Source organism: Meriones unguiculatus, chromosome 10, assembly GCF_030254825.1.
Source record: "Meriones unguiculatus strain TT.TT164.6M chromosome 10, Bangor_MerUng_6.1, whole genome shotgun sequence".
NCBI lineage: Eukaryota > Metazoa > Chordata > Mammalia > Rodentia > Muridae > Meriones > Meriones unguiculatus.
In genome coordinates this window covers 83,810,296-83,816,699 of record NC_083358.1, presented here as the reverse complement: position 1 = coordinate 83,816,699, position 6,404 = coordinate 83,810,296, and the positions used below count along the sequence as shown (strand labels likewise).

The 6,404-nt window shown below is 43.6% G+C and overlaps 1 long non-coding RNA gene across 1 annotated transcript; it reads right to left on the bottom strand.

Annotated features, from left to right (window-relative positions):
• Nucleotides 1-1,167: 1,167 nt before the first annotated feature.
• On the bottom strand, nt 1,168-5,615 carry LOC132656908 (uncharacterized). Its single transcript, XR_009594706.1, has 3 exons — nt 5,513-5,615; nt 2,718-2,813; nt 1,168-2,128 (listed from the first exon to the last, which is right to left on the bottom strand). It is a non-coding gene; the product is annotated as an uncharacterized LOC132656908 (long non-coding RNA).
• Between the last annotated feature and the right edge of the window lie 789 nt (nt 5,616-6,404).

The window sequence follows — 6,404 nt, the reverse complement described above, 5'->3', positions numbered from 1 at the left end:
TATTACTGTTCTGGTAAAAACTGCTCTCCATGCATTGCCCTTCAAGTAGCTTCCCTTTCCTCTTCTCATGAGAGTTGGGCATGTCCTAATCTGTCAGTTATTTTTCTGATTTGTCATTGTTTCTGCCACTCACTTAGCACTTTCAAACATAGGTGCTTCCTTCTACAAACTAACTTTACCTTCACTGTTGAAATTAAAGGTGTGTGCCACCACACCTGGACCTAAGCTTTTCTTTACCTGAAACTTGCTCTGTACTAGGCTAGCCTTGAACTCAGATCTGCTTGCCTCTGTCTCCTGGATCAAAAGCGTGTTTGTATTCCAGCTGGATCACACAAACCTAGTCCTTTGGATAGGATCTCTTGTCAGAGCAGCCATGTTCTGAATTAAAATTCCTCTACCATACTTAAAGATGACTTTTCTTCTAATTGCTAGGATACTGAAGTTAGGCATATCCCAACTCTTGAAGGCACTTTTAGTGTGTGTATATAAAATTTTTCGTCTAAAATACCTAAGTTTTTCTGAGTTCCGGAGAGTTGGGCAGGTTATACTCAACCAGAGAACATGGGAGGTAACAGACTTAGAAGTGAGGCCCTCCGTTCTCTCCCCAAAGAAAAGTTTGGGAAGCAAGACTGTAATAGCTTTTAGAGATTTAAGCACAGAGGGAACAAGATGCCAAGGGGATGTTTAGCTTTTTCTCACAGTTAGGAAAAGGGTCAGCAATCCAAGTGACAAGGCCCTAAACTAAGCTATTATCTTTGGGATAGATGATGTAAATTCTAGTTTATGTTTAGGAACAAAGCAGGGACTAGTGACCCATTGTGAATGTGAAATTGAGTGGGTTAGAGAGAAGGAGGTTTGACCTGGAAGCCTGGAACACAGGAGCTCTCTTCAAGTGTCCTAAACGGTGCTGAATGCAGTGGCACTGCCCAGTAAAGTAGCAAAAGATTAAGACTGAATAGCTTAAGGAAAATAACCCGAGGCAGAAATACAGAAAAACTGGAAAGAAGGAAGACTTCTATAGAAAACTGCAAATACAGTAAACACTGGAATTTGATGTTGAATCCGAACACTTGACATCTGTGGTGGGTTGAAGAGGAATGACCCCCATAGACTCCTGTTGAATGCTTGGCCCATAGGGAGTGGCATTATTTTAGGAGGTGTGGCCTTGTGGGAGTAGTTGTGGAAGCAAGTGTGTCACTGTGTGGGGGTGGACTTGGAGGTCTCATACATGATTGAAACGCGCTAATGGCAAGACAAAGTTATATACATGCAGGTTTATTGGAAGCCCTCATGTAAGGGAAGGGGGAGGGAGAGGTATGGTACACACAGAAGAGAGGAAAGAGGAAACACTGAAGGCATAGAGTGATAGAGAGAAGGGAGAGTGGGAGGAAACCATAATGTCTGGATTATCTAGTAAAGGAGGAAGGGAAGCTCAGGATAGGGGAGTTGCCAAGCATACCCTGTATCAGGTAGGGATGGAGGGATGTCTGACACCAGACAATGTGTTCAAGCTGAGCCCAGTGTGGCTCACAGTCTCTCCCTGCTGCATGTGAATCAAGACATAGAACTCTTGGCAACTTCTCCAGCGCCATGTCTGCCCATACATTGCCATGTTTCACACCATGACCATAATGGACTACACCTTTGAAACTGTAAACTGGCCCCAGTTAAATGTTTTCCTTTAAAGGAGTTGCCATGGTCATGGTCTCTTCACAGCGATAGAAACTGTAAGACAGAAGTTGGTACCAGGAGTGGTATATTGCTAGGACAGGCCTGACCGTGCTTTTTTTGGCAGTGAAGGAAAGCATGGGAAACCAAAAGCTGGTGAAGATGTAACTGAATGAGGGAGCAGTGTTCCAGCAAGAAGCAGAATGTGGCAGCTTCAGCCCTGTTGTTCTGGGTTTAGAGTCAAGGATGGAAGAAAGGGGTTATGGAAACTCCCTCTGCTCCTAAGGAAAGCTGCTGAGACAGGCATGTATCAGGAGTGTCCCCGTGTGGAGTCCTAGAGGGTTCATTGTGGGAAGCTATGAAGGGAAAACCTGGATTGCCTTGGAGACCTGAAGATGTTGGAGATGCCAGAGTCGTGGGATAGCCGCTGAGGAAAGCTGCTGCTGACAGGGAGCAGAACCTGCCCAAGAGAGAGAGAAATGTGTAACAATCAACAAAGCCCAAAGGAGTTGGAGATCTGAGGGGCGCTTTGACATCAGACAATGATATGCAGAGGGTGGAGTTTGCCCTTCTGGTTTTCAGTCTTGCTTTGGGTTAGTATTTCCTCACTGTGCTCCTTTTCTCCTGTTTGGAACGGGAATGTATAACCTGTACCACTGTATGTTGGAAGCATGTGATCTGCTCTTTCATTTTGATTTCACAGGGATTACAGTTAGGAGATTACATAAGTCTCCAAGAGACTTTGAACTTTGGACTTTTAAACAATATTAAGACTATTTTAGACCATGAGGACTTTTGAAGTTGAACTAAATTCATTTTGCATTATGTTATAACTACAAGCCTATGGGGGCCAAGACATTCAACTGCTTTTCTAATCCAAAGTCCCAAAGTTCACATTCCTTCAAACAAAAGCATGGTCAGCCCTATCACAGAAATACCCCAGTCCTTAGTACCAACTTCAGTCTTCGTTAGGGTTTCTATTGCTGTGAAGACACGCCATGACCACAGCAACTCCTATCAAGGAGAACATTTCATTGGGGCTGGCTTACAGTTTCAGAGGTTTGGTCTGTTATTGTGGTTGGAAGCATGGCAGCACAGAGGCAGACATGGTGCTGGAGAAGGATCTGAGAGTTCTCTATCTTGATCTGTAGGTAGGAGGGAGAAACTGTGATCCATACTGGGCCTAGCTTGAGCATATGAGACTTCAAAGCCCACCCTGACAGTAACGCACTTCCTCCAGCCAAGCCACACCTACTCCTATTCTCAATGACCAAACATTCAATTGAGTGAGTCTGAGAGGGCCAGTCCTATTCAGACCACCACATCAACCATGACAGAAGAAGCCAAAGATGGAGCCAAATATTTGTTTTGTCATCAAGAAAGTATTTAAAGTAATGGTTTGTATTAAATTTAATCAAAGCTTGTAATATTTTAAAAATTGAAATAGAAAATTAAGTACTTGAGCACTTTAATTTAGGTGGGGTTACATGGGTAATCCAAAAGAAGGCAAGATCAAAGAAAAAAGAAATAGAACAGAAATAGTGGGATGGTAGAGAAAACCTCACATAAATGAGTAATTGATTCTAAGTTATGTAATACTTCAATAATGTTGAGCTTGTTGAGCTAGAGAGGGGTAAAAACCTTACACACTTCCTGTTTATAAGAGACTCTCTAAATAAAGGTGCCCAGGAAATGAAAGGACAGAAAAATGGGTTACAGCTACCAAAACATGGATGTGACTGGCACCAATGTCATGTAAACCAAATATTAAATTAACTACTACTGGAGATTTTACAACTGACAAGTCACATTGTGGAGGTTCCAGGAATCCAAATAACACTTTCTAAATGCATGTGGCAAAGAAGACAGTGAGAGGAAAACTGGGTGAAGCTATAGTCACAGGGTCGCTGCAGCTCTGAAGACGGAAAGTAGTAAAAGCATACATTCACTAAGAATGTTGGAAGGTTAAGATCCTTCCCTAGAAGCAGAAAGACTAGAAAGAGTCTGGGAAGGGAGACAGCTCAAGAGTAGAATGCTTGCGTGAACCCCAAGATGCCCAACATGGCTGAAGAGAAAAATAGAAAAGGAAACAAAAGAGTAGAAATTGGCTTATAGAAGACACCAATATATATAAACGATAAAACTAAGTTTTGAATAGCCTAAGAAAATTGATAAGCTAGTAAAATTAAACTGTTTGTTTGTTTGTTTGTTTGTTTGTTGTTTGTCCCTCCCCCGACCCCCATGCCCAGGACAGGGTTTCTCTGTGTAAAAACCCTGGCTGTTTGGGGCTCACTCTGTAGACCAGGCTGGCCTGAACTCATAGAGATCCACCTGCCTCTGAAAAGACCTGAACATTGGAAATACAATAATGAGCAACCTCAGTCTGAGTATTTGAATAAGAACAAACTTAAGGACAATAAGAACAACAGCAACAACAAATCCAGAGAAAAATCAATGGAAATGAACTAGGGAGATGGCTTGGTAGATGAGAGTTCTTGCTCTGCAAGCTTGAAGACCCGAGTTTGGAATGTGGACCTAGGTACAAACCCAGGCACGGATACACTGGCCTGTTACCATGCCCAGCACTGGGGATAGAGACAGGCACATCCTGAGAGCTCAATGGCCAGCCAACCTAGTCCAAACTTCCAGCTCAGGCGTATCTGAAGATTCTAGTTACCTTTTTTTTACTAATTTCCAGCATATTTCCCCTGAGGTGGGGAAACATATTTTGCATCATTTAAATCCTCTGATATGTTCCAAGGCTTTCTTTATGGCTTCTGTTGTGGCACACACGTTTAATCCCCTACACTAGAGAGGCAGAGGGAGGTGGATCTCTGTGAGTTTGAGGCAGGCCTGGTCTATAGAGAGAGTTCCAGCACAGCCAGGGCTACACAAAGAAACCCTGTCAAAAAGTTAAAGGCCACTTTATTAAAAAAAAAAAAAAAAAAACCTTCCAGGAGACCAAAGGAGAATAGTCCCATATCTCATAGCTAGTTCTTATCTCAGCACAAAACTTCATAAAGACCACTGCTAACTGCAAAAGAAAACTAGCGAAACAGAAAAGCGCATAGTAGTCTGTGACTACCCAGTGAGATAAGGTCTCGTTTGAATTCTCACTGGCTTAGTTCCGTTTACCGTAGGTTTTGTAAAAATGTCCCATGTAATTGACCACATTATCTTAAAGGGAGAAAAAGATGATTACTTTAATGCATACAAATTATAAAAAAGAGTTTGAGGCCTGGGAAGATTCAGTACAGTGCTTGCCACGCAAGCATGGAGACCTGGCTACTACCTACCTAAAATGCCAGGTGAGGTTGTGTACCTCTGATCCCATGCCAGTGAGGCAGAGACAGGAGCTCACAGAGCAACCAGCTGAATCTAATCGGGAGCTCCAGGCTCTGTGAGAAAACATGCCTCCGAAAACAGCAAGAAGGGACGGGAGAGATGGCTCAGTGGGGAAGACACACACTGAGACCTCTTCGCAGAGATGCCCTTTCCTTCCAGAGTGCCTTCGGTCGGTGGTCGGTCGGGAGCAGACACTCTCGCTGAGCAAACACACAAAGCTCAACAATGAGAACAAGGAGTAAGCCTTTGCCACCTCCCCCCTCCCCTGAGGAGCCAGAAGGAACAGGTTCAACTATCAAGCTGTTTGCCTGGTGCTGGGGCCACAGCCTAAAGAAGAGTTTCAAGTTACCAGTCATGGACTGCCTATATATTGGCAAGCAATGGCTCCACTCTTCAAACAGCCTCCAAGTTCTGCTAAGTTTGAAGTGTGTTTGACTAAAGTTGTCAGCAAATAAATGTAAATTGTTCATGGAAGGGAGGGGAAAAAAAGAACACTTACTGTTCTTGCAGAGGATCTGAGTCATTCCGAGCTCCCACCTGTCAGTCCATGAACTACAGTGCCAGGAGACCCAATGCCCTCTTCTGGCCTCTGCAGGTACCTGTCCACATACACACAGGTAAGCAAAACATTAATATACATTAAAAACATTTTTAAGTGGAAAGAGATCAACGCAAAGTGACCCCTGGCATGGGTGCGCACGCGCACACACACACGCGCGCGCGCGCGCACACACACACACACACACACACACACTGGTTTGATTAAAGTCAATAGTCATTTGCAATTTTAAAAAAGAGCAAACTTCTCTCTGGCATGGTGGAACACACCTTTTTAATCCCAGCACTCTGGAGGCAGAGGCGGAGGGGCAGGCTGGCCAGCCTGGTCTACAGAGTGACAGCAAGGGCTACACAGGGAAAACCTCTCTCAAAACACAAAACTTTGATTATTCTCAGAACACAAGATGTGAGTCTAATTGTTTTTCCAAAAAGATGCCCTCACTAAACCAGCCTGCCAGAGGCTACCATTTCAGGTGTGCACTACTGAATGCACTTGAGCATAAATGTGACTTGAGCATAAATATTTAGCAGCTCATTCTAATTCTATCCGCAAAGTAAAGCTCAGTCTGGAGAAAGTCCTGGACTGTTTGAGACCCTGTAAGACTCCATGCAGCAAACACACTTTATTCCATAAAGTGCTTGTGTGGGTTGTTATTAGTTACGAATTTTGGTTACCTACTAATATGTCTTTTCTTTCCCTGCTGATCCCACAATGCTTTTTATTTGTTTGTTTTTTGTTGTTTATTTTCAAACAGGGTTTCTCTATCTAGCTCTAGCTCTCCTGGAGCTCACTCTGTAGACCAGGCTAGCCTCAAACCCAGAGATTTGCCTGC